This window comes from Octodon degus, unplaced genomic scaffold, assembly GCF_000260255.1.
Source record: "Octodon degus isolate 3935 unplaced genomic scaffold, OctDeg1.0 scaffold00162, whole genome shotgun sequence".
NCBI classification, from domain to species: domain Eukaryota; kingdom Metazoa; phylum Chordata; class Mammalia; order Rodentia; family Octodontidae; genus Octodon; species Octodon degus.
The window spans coordinates 4042622-4053527 of record NW_004524738.1 but is presented as its reverse complement, the minus strand read 5'-3'; the positions used below and the strand labels follow the sequence as shown (position 1 = coordinate 4053527).

General features: G+C 39.3%; 1 pseudogene; it reads right to left on the bottom strand.

The window, feature by feature from the left end:
• Positions 1–5610: 5610 nt before the first annotated feature.
• LOC101579241 lies at positions 5611–6920 on the bottom strand (annotated as a pseudogene).
• Between the last annotated feature and the right edge of the window lie 3986 nt (positions 6921–10906).

Sequence of the window (10906 nt, the reverse complement as noted above, 5' to 3'; positions counted from 1 at the left end):
TATATGTCAAAAAGAACTACAATGGATATCTCATATAGAACATCTCAAACCCTGTCCTAATATATCTTATGGATTACCCAAAGGCAGTTATTGCAACTTTCCTCAAACATTAAGTACCACAGCTTTCCCCCCATGGAAGTTTATATCCTAGGAATCAATTACTTTGGCCACAAAGAATATAACACAACTCAGAAGACTGTACAGTGTCATGACTAGAGGAGTCCCCTGAGTATGCACCACATGAACACTGGCTTCCATAAAATCTGTCACATTTTATGATTTAATTATGTTGTTTTACAACTTCTCTAGCATTTTAAAATGCTGTTACTTATACTGTAGTGTTTTTCTGATTATCCAACTCTATTTGCAGTGCTTGATCTTGAACTTATAATTGAATAATACATAACACAAACCCCCATTGTTTATACAGTGTGGTATCCTCTCCATTTGATGACTCATCTGTATGGGCTATGAAATACCTCTACTCATATTGGCTGGTACATCTCTAAGCACAAGTTCAGCTTACTCTGTAGGAGCTCAAACCTAATTTTTCAGTGGCTTATATAGCAAAGGCTTATTTCTTGATCATATACAACCTTGTGAAAGGTTTTCTATGGTTCTGCTCCAATTATCTTCATTTCAAGACCAAGACTGAGGACCACTTCTAGAATATGCCAGTGTTCAGACAGGAGGGAAAACGAACAGGATAAGTCCTCACTATGGTCCTTGAATGCTATGCTCTAGTGTGGTAGACATCACCTTCCTTCATACTTCTTGGACTGACCAAGTCACAGAGCTAAAGCCCATCTTAGTGAAACAGGGAAATACACTCTTGTCATTGAGAGGAGGCAGTGACCATTTTTATCACAAAAGTTTCATCCACTATACAAGCTTCCTGCTTTCTGCTTTCTAGGCCAACCCAGATCTTAGAAGCAAGTTGCAAGTCAGTCATACAATCCTGACTGAGATATTCAGTAGGAACAGTAATGAATATAATTATTATAGTTTATGTTTAAATTCTATGTTCTAATAAATATGTTCATTCTTCAGATTCTCACCCGTATGAATTTTGTATTAAATAAAATTTTCAGCAGTTTACTCATGTGTTTTTTTTTTTCAGCCTATTCTTTTTTCTGACATCTTCTGACATAGTGATTTTAGAGAGTAATACATTCTGCATTTAAATAGTGGTAAGTACCCAATTCTTAGTCTATTACCATCTGAATGCTGTTGTTATAGATTCAAGATGCAAAGAAACAAAAATATTTGTCTGTGTAAGAGTAATTTTAAACATGAACCTTAAATACAATAGTTTAATATTTATGCCTGTTTACTGTGTATCACAATAAGGATTATGCGTTCCATAAAAAGTTAGATAAACTGTGTTATAACTTTTATTTTATCACAAAATTAAGCTCTGCTTAAACATTTACTTTTTGCTTAGGAATCATGAATCTTCTGCTCACAACCTAGGGTAATAATGATGATGCATAACACAGGCTCCATAAAGTTACTCGCCGTTATCTTGAATAAGCCGCAAACCCAGTGATGATCATAAACCCTCACCACTTTGTTCGATTAAATGAAAGTTACAACACTTTCTCTGAAAACAAAAGCAGTTTCTTTCAGAGTTCATGGATGAAGTTACCAAGCTGAAAGAAAAACACATGGAAGAAAACAGATCTTCATTTTGTGTAGAAAGGGAATGTCCTCTTTTGATTCTGCTAGAAATGATTTATAGTATTATAATGCATGAAGTAGGGGGTTCATTCTCAAAACCAAAATGTAGGCTATAATAATTCATAATTAAACATGCATGAAGCACTTTTATACATTATATATTTGGTGTAAAGAAAAGCAAGCATAAAAGTAACTAAGGAGCAAGTCGATTCTCATCTATTTGGTTGTTGCTGTGCTTTCTTGAAATGAAGAAAAGAGAACCAGGGTACCAAGGACTGAACATGACATAGTACACGGTGGAGTGCGCTGTGCATCATCCCATTATCCAAATCCACATTTTTCAGATGTCCCCATAAAAGTTAGAAGGCAATAGGCAATAACATAGCCTCTGAGAATCAGAATGCTTAAGACTGAAAATGATTAGATATTATCTAGGATCATCATATTGCCCTTTCTAAGTGATATCATCCATTTTTTTTCTTCTTCTGAGCATTTATTACAAGATTGCAACAGTGTTTTATTTTTTCTTGTCAACATCCTGCTCTGTGGCTTCCTTCGCTGTCTTTGCCCAGATGCCAAAGAGCCAGGAGTTGGCACGGGCCATGCGCAGACTGGCAAATTCCTTGAAGTTGTTTTCTTCCTCTGTGATGACCCTGGCCTTCTCTTTCTTGTAGACATTCCTGATGGGCATCATAGATCCTGTCATCTAGGTGACCAATTTGAGTTCTTCAGCAGAGCTGTCCCCTTTTGGGGGGCTGATGGCTTCCTGGAGAAGAGGATGAGCTTGGAGCGGTACTCTCAGCCGCTGCACATTGGCCTGCAGGGACTCGGTGGATTTCTTCTGCCGCCTTGGGTCCGCTGAGATGCCAATGGTCTAGGCTACTTTCTTGTGAATAGCAGCCACCCACAGCTCCTCCAGACTGAAGCCCCTGCCAGCTTGGACCTTGTGGCATCGCAGCATAGGACAGCACACAATAGGCCAGATGGGTCCGGATACAGAGCGCGGGGCAATACAGCGTGCTTTTGCCTGCTGGGCCTTACACCTGTGGATCTTCCAAGCTCGCTGATTGAACTACATAGCCACACACAGCTGCCAGTCCTTGTGGAAGTGGGGCTTCAGAATCATGCCATTCCAGCTGGGTGCCATGACTGCCTCTCAGGCCACGGATTGGGGGAACCAAAAGGTCATCCATTTTCAGTCATTTTATGTGACTGGAACAAATGACACATAGAATACCATACAAATCATGTCCCCTACAGTATGCAATTGGCAATATTGAGTCTGACCTTATTTAATACATTGAGTCTCAGACTCAATGAAAAGAAGTCATCTGCCTTGACAGTTTCAAGAGTTTGGTTTCAATATAGAAAGAGTAAGTTCCAGAACCATTTGTATTGACAATTCCTCCCCCATACTACTCTTCTGGAACTCTATGTATTTGACTTTACACCAGCACTCACAGCTTGATCCATCAAGGACCCAAATGCATTAGACTCTCATCATTCCTTTACTCAGTGTTCATAAAGTAAAGGAGAAAACAGAACTTGGTAGAAGTTATAAGTGAGCACCCTCAGGCCTTGGGGGAGCAAGCACCAGTGAAAGCGAAGCTATGGCAGTTAGTGTGTGGATCAGCAGTTTGTTGGTTTTGAGATTCTCCTGGAAGATTAATGAAGCTGGCTTCTGTGTGTTTATAAGTAGGTCTGGAGTATGGCCTTGGGGTCTGTGTCTGGCCCCTCACCCCTTTCTCTGTACTGCTTCCCTGCTTAGTATCCTGGCCACCATAAACTAAGAAACTTTGCCTCACTATGTTCTGTCCACCAGTATATTCTAGCCTTCAATCTAGCTGACCATGAAATGAACCCTCTTAAAATGTGAGCCAAATGAAATCTCTCCTCCTTTAAACAGTGGGTGTCAGGTATTGTGACTAGTGATGGGAAAGCCAAGACAGTATCTGTGTGAAGTCATAGTGGGAAGAATCGCAACAAAAGAAATTGAATTTATACAGCATAAGTTATGGTCAGGCCTACTGCTAATCTTCAACATGGCCATTTGGAGTTTTTGTGTCTGTCCCTATAACTCTATGTATTTGCTACAGGGTCTCACTACATGGCTCAGACTCATAGTGATCCTCCTGTGTTGAGCTTCCCAAGAGCTGGGATTATAGGGACACATCACCACGCCCAGTCTCAATCACCATCTCAGCATGCCCCAGGGGTGGGACCAAAATGGCCATCCCAGTGATTGAACCTGGGCCAGTGTGCTCTGCCTAAGAGGTGCTCTAGTCCCCTGAGCTATCTGGCAGGCCCTTGGGGCTAATTTCTGGCTAATTAAAAGTAGAGATGTTATATTACAGTGTTCTAAAAATGCACCCTAGTAAAGCTAGTGTGAGTTCTTTGCACAGCCTGTTCATTACTTTCTTTCCCACTGCTGGCTAGAGTGTAGATACATGTCAGAGCATCAGGGCAGTAAGTTGAAACTGACCTGAATCTCTGACATCTTTGTGAAGCCATATAACAACCTTGAGTTTCCTCCTTTAGAACATGATAAATTTTCCTGTGATGTAAGCTACATATTTCAATTATCAAAAACTGGACATAATCCTTTTAGATTTGCATATACAATACCTGAAGATGAAATGAAATCAGCCACTCTTGCAGGGTGGATAAAGGTGGTGACTGCAATTATTGTTGCTGTCTTGCAGCATGGAAGAACTATTTTGATACTGCAGCCAACACTAATAACATAACCAAAACACAGAGACACTTGGTCCAGAAAACATAAACACAATCTTCATTCAACCACTTCTGAACAATGAACTCTAGACTTCATACTGCAGCAGCCAACAAATTCCCCTTCTATAAATCAATCTGTACTGAGTTTTCCGCAACTTGCAAAGGGTACACAAATGTAATATGAAAGCTTCAGTAAGATTTTTTTCTGGTAGGATTGATAGCTTAGTTGAAATCCAAAAGATTGGTTGCAATTACTTGGGCTAAAAGAAGAGAGATAACTTACCAAGGAGAAGAACAAGCATGTGCCTAGGAATGGTGGCCCGGAGAAAAGGTGGTATCTATGGTGAGCTCTCACGTGATGTATGTGAGAGGAAGAACCTGATATAAACACAAAGATAATTAGAGTACAAAACTAAGAAGGAATGCATAGTATAGCGAGAGTGGAGAGGACCACATAGAGCTATTCTGTCAAATGTAGTCATTGCTCATCACTCTAAGCATGGTGAGATCAGAAGTGACTGAAATGAAAACAGGACATGATTTAAGGATGTCCGGATCACTTTGTCTATAGTATGCAAATATAATTGAAATGCATGATACTTAAGAAACTAATATATAAATCATTTTTCAAACAAAGTGCAAGAGCCAGGAGTGTCAGACTCAGATGAGAGACATAATGGCAGCAATGGAAGTGACAGTGATGTAGAGCCAAAAGCCAAGGAATACAGGCAGCCTTTATGTTACAGGAAAGACAAAGAACTCTATTTTCTTCTACAGTTTTTGGAAGAAACTCAGTTCTTTTAACACCTTGACTTCATCTCTTTAAAATCCGTTTTAGACTTGTATGCCCACAGCTTTAAGATAACAAATTTATATTGTTTTTAAGTTAAAAAGAAAAAAAAAGTAATTTCCGAGGCTCATGAGAAAGATAGTGAGAGTTTAGATGAGGATGTCAGTATCAATAGAGATAGAAATATTTATTTGTGAAAGAGCACATTTTATTGGAAAGCAGGGAACAAGCAGCAAAGTGACCACAGACAAAGGCTGTCCAGTAGGCATCCTATATGTCATACTAGAAAAGACATGACATGTTATCAATAAAAATCAACTGTCATCCTCAGGGCTCCTTCCCAAATCTCATCCTTTCCAAGGGTTGAGAAAAGTCCCAACCACTTTCCTGAAGGCAGCTGTGGTTCTCTAGAGATACAGCCCCACAGGGGTAACTTCCTGCTTCTTATAAAGAACATTCTCTTTAGATTTCTTGAAATGTTCATCTGTTACTTTCTTTCTACGTTCTTGCAATGCCCTCAGACCAGGTTCTGTACAGATTGCCTCGATGTCAGCATCAGAGAAATCATCCTTTGCCATGATTGGGTCGGCGAGTGTTACATCATCAGGCAGCATCATCCTGCTGGTGTGAATTTGAAAGATGCGCTTCTTGGTCTTTTCATCGGGGAGGGAGAACTCGATCTTCCTGTCAATGCACCGTAGTCTGATCAGTGCTGGGTCTAAAGTTTCTATTCAGTTTGTGGCCATGATAACTTTCACATCTCCTCATGAGTCAAATCTGTCCAACTGATTCAACAGTTTCAACATTGTTCACTGAATTTCTCACTTCCAGATCTTGAATCATATATTTTGGTCCCAGTGGTGATTTCATCAATAAACATGATGGATGGCACAAAGTCTTTGGCAACTCAAAATAATTCCCATACAAGTTTGGGTCCATCACCCAGATACTTCTGAATAAGTTCAGAGCCAACCATTCTCAAGAAAGTGGCCGAAGTTTGGTTTGCTACTGCTTTGGCTAACAAGGTTTTACCTGTGCCAGGTGGACCATAGAGAATGACCTCATTAGGGGGCTTTATAGCCATATCTTCATAGTATTCAGGATGGGTGAGAGGAAGCTCCACACATTCCTTAATTTGCTGGATTTGGTTGCCCAACCCACCAATGTCAGCATAGATTTCTTGGGGTGTCTTTTCCACCTTCATCACTGTGATCAGAGGATCTGTGTCATCCATCAGCACCCTGATCACAGCATGCACCTTGTGGTTGAGTAGGACTGAGCAGCCTGGTTCCAGGAGATCTTGTCCACAAATGAAAGGATGCTGTGTAGTGTTCTGAGCCCACAGATGTAGACATGATGGCATGATTGTCGTCAATGATCTCTTCCAAGGTTCCTACTGACATCGGGGTCCCCCTCAGATTATCTACCTTTGACCTTTCCTCCTCTTGCTTTTCTTCTAATGGTTTCATTTGTTCCTGATTTCTAATAAATTCTTCCTCCATGTGAAGATATACTTTAATTCTAACTTGAGTAGTTTTAAATGGCACTGAGTGTGAGGTGTCATCAGTGGCAGTTTCCTGGCAGCATCTGGTCCTTTTGTTTTCTTCTTCTTTTTCCCCACTCTAGTTGGTACAGGAAGTTCGTATTTCTTTTTTTTATCCTTGTCATCCTTCTTACCACCTCCAAGACCATGGCCACCACTCTGACTTTGACCCATCTTGCCTTGGCCAATCTAGGCTGAAATAGAAATATTTAGGGTCTTGAATTGATACAACATGATGCCAAACCTTATCTCTGAATGTTGAACTGTACCAGGCTTTTATTTTGGGCTAAATTATCTATTTTCACTCTTTCCCAAAGGATCTCATCCTATTCCAAGCATAGTGTCAGTCCTTGAGTTCTTCTTCAGACTCCATAAGAATCATTTTCTTCAGGGTCTTACAAGCATGTCCACCCATCAAAACTACCACCAATCCCACTTGTCATCACCCACACTTGTGTCTGCCCTATCAACAAATAGCTCCACTTTTCTATCTAGTAGCACAAGCCAAAACCATGAGTCATCATCTCTGATTGCTCTTCTTTTATCACTTCTTGCTTTCAACATATTTCCTACTTACCTGTTTTCTCTATCTCCAACACACTTTAACATATTTACTTACCTTACCACCAATATCTAAATCTAAGCTGCCAACTTCTCCCTTTTGAGTTATTTTACTGAATAACTAAATGGTACTGGTTTCTATATCTTCCAAGTCTCTTTTCCTGAACAACCAGAAAGATCATTTAAAGAAATAATGAATGTCCAGAGTTTCTCCCCATTGTAAGCTCCAAACCAACCCAGAAGCCTTCCTTAAACTGTGACATCACTCAGATCTTACTTTTAAAAAAACAAATTTAGGACAGGGGCTGCAGGGTCTACAGGGTCTCACTATGTAGATCAGACTCATAGTGATCCTCCTGTTTTCTGCCTCACAAGAGCTGGGATTAGAGACGTGCAACACTATGCCATCGCAGCATGCTCCAGGGGCAGGGCTGGCACAGCACGACGGGGATCAAACCCCAGCCACTGTGCTCTGCCTAAGCACGAGCTTTAGTCCACTGACCTATCTGGCTGGCCCTTCAGATCTTATTTTTATCTTCACTTCCTCTTTTCCTTTCACTTTGCGTTCCTCAGAGGCCTCAAGTCTTAGCTTGCCTTTAGCCCAGTTCACTTTCTGGTTCCTTTACCTGCAATGAAATTTTGTTGTTTTGTTTTGTTTTGTTTTGTTTTGTTTTGTTTTGTTTCTGGCAGTGCATGTAGAGCTGGGACAGCCAGGTATTCACGGGAACAAAAGGACATGAGGCAGACAGAACCTAGTATTTCCTAGATACATGTACACTGAGGGTGTTACAGCTGGATGTGCTCAATAAGTGGCTATACCAGCAGCTTCTCTGCTCCCAACTCAGATCCCTGAAGAGACACTTCTAGCCACGACATCTAAATTAGCCATCCAGTGTTCCAAATTTTATGGAAGGACTGATTATTTTGCAATACTTTTCACAATATATTTCTATTTACTTTACATTGTATCTTTCCTTCCCCTAACCATGGCCCTATTCCCAAGGAAGGTCTGTTTGATTATTGATTAGTAGATTGGTTAGTTAGTTGCTTATACTACTGTTTTATAAGCATTTAGAGGCTAATTGTATTGACAAAGATGATGGATAAACAATAAAGAAATGAGTTATTTTTGACGTGTGCAGAGACACAAAATTTCAAAAATCATCCCTGTTTTTGTTTGTTTCTTGACAGATAATGCTGTCAATTACTATAAAAGATGCTTCCAAAGGAACAGTTGGGGGGCGTTCAGCAAGAGTTCTGAGCTTTCTCGCTTAGTTATGCCATTAAGACTTTCATGAAGATATAAAGCTAGCTATTTATGTATGTGGGTTTGGAATGGAGAAAATGGAATTGGGCTCTGCACAGAGATGTAAGAAATATAATTTCAATATGAGCAAGAATTAAAGACCTGAGCATAAAGGTACCTGTTCACATGCTCTGGTGGTGCTTTTCTGTGGTTCCCCAGCTCTCTTATCTGGATATTCACTTTTTCTTGGTTACTTTTCTCTCTTTGCTGAGACAAAATACCTGATGTCCAAATTAAAGAGAGAAAGGTTTGTTTAGTCCACGGTTTGTGGAAGTTGCAATCCATAATCAGCTGGCTCTAAGGCAGTTGGTAAATGGCAGAGGGCAGCAGTTCACGGCAGTAGAAAAACAGCAAAAGCAACAAGAACAAAAGGGGAGGAGCAGCGGCAGAGAGCTGCTCCCTATATTGTATGTGCTCACCTCCCTAGGGTGGTTGTAGCACTCACCAATAATCTCAGCATTGGACCATGAGTCAATAAAAAACTGTAAAAGCGTGCTTCATGATGGCATGAGGCTTTGGGGGAGATTTAATCACAAACTGTAACACTCTTCAAATATTATTGTCTGCACAACTTCTATTTCCCAGAAGTATCCTGCAACATGCATTGCCTTATGTTTAGTACCAATTTCAATCAAATTGTGCCAAATATGCATCTTGAAAAAAAAGCTTGTTTATATAGATAGCATTACTCACCAAACCACACCAAGAGAAAAGCAGGAGCCCTTTTTCCTTAGATCATTTAATAATTTTTTTAATCTCATTTCACATTTCTTTTCTCATGGCAAATAAACAAAAGCTGTAATGGAAGGTTCTTCCATTGCCTTAATAAAGAAAGAAATCCTTCTTCCTACAAATAGCTTGATTCGATCCTCTGTGAGGATCATATATTCAAATCCAGAGTCTTTGATGCTGTGATGGAAAAGTATACTGGAACAAAAAGGTACTCAATATATAAAAAGAGCTTCTATAGTCACTTTCTAATTGTCTTTGTTTTGTTTTTCTAAGAAATTATATTGTCGAAAACCATACATTTATAAAAACAAGATGGTTGAGGCAATCGTCCTCAGAATCTCCCATCAGGTTTTTGAAAATAGCAGTTAATGAGTAGAATTCTCACCCTGACTAACTCTATATGCTGATATCTGTGAACTAAGCAACTAAACTGAGGATAGCAATGTGTAATACTAAAACCATACTTGAAATGCCTATCATTTTAGTCTTTTAAATGCATACTGCTTCTAATGTCATATCAATTATTGATATACTCTCTTTAATGTAAATGTTTGTTTTAAAAAAGGGTAATAAAAGAAAACAAGAGACAAGAAAAAATGACATATGATTGTCCTGCTACAATGTTGTATATGGTTTGATTTCTAAACTTCTGTGTGGAAATGTGAAATTGGGTTTTTTTTTGTATTCTATAGGGATTTAAAGTTAGAATATCCATGGTTGTTGGAAAATAGCAGATCTATGTGATGTCTAAGGCATTTGATATTAAGGCAGATAGTGATGTTAAGCTCAACTGCCTCTGTTACAGGGTAATAATATCATTAAGCTTCTCTTCTGGATGTTTAATAACTAGAGTTTGCAGACCAAAAATTCAAGAGAAACAGAAGGGCTACAAGGATAGCCAATATTTTGGCCCTAGCCCTTCAAGGTCAGTGATGACTCAGAATGTAAGAGAATTTGTGCTATGACATCTTGTAACTCAGTGGTGTCCCAAATTTTCTGATCAACAAGATTATGGGGCCAGTATGCCTAAGGAGAGTCACCTAGGGAGAAAAAATTCTCTCGGGCTTTCACAGAGAGCACATTGGTCAAGCAATGGCCGTGACTCATTCAGATGGCTGACACTGACAAAAGATCTACAAGGTGCTACACATGGTTCCAGGGTAAATCCTGAGGAAATTTGACTGACCTTGTCAGACACAAAAGTTACATTTTTATTTAGATAGATCTTGCTTTAACTTGGTCTTAGCCATCCAGCAGAAAAGTATAACCACAAGATATAAAATGTAATGCCATATTAATATGCTAAGCTATAAAAGACTCAAGTCAACAACTTCAGACAATTGTCAGTTCTGCTGATAACCCATTATTATTATGGACTATTGAATTATATTGGACTATTTTGCTGAACTCAAGTACCTACAATATTTGAATTGACATCAAGCACAAAAAGTTCCTTTAAAGACTTCTCTAAATACAGCTTCTCTAACAATGGAACACTCATCTCTGACAAAAGTAAACAAAAAAGGAGGATATAAATAAAGGACCATATTGTAGTGAATAT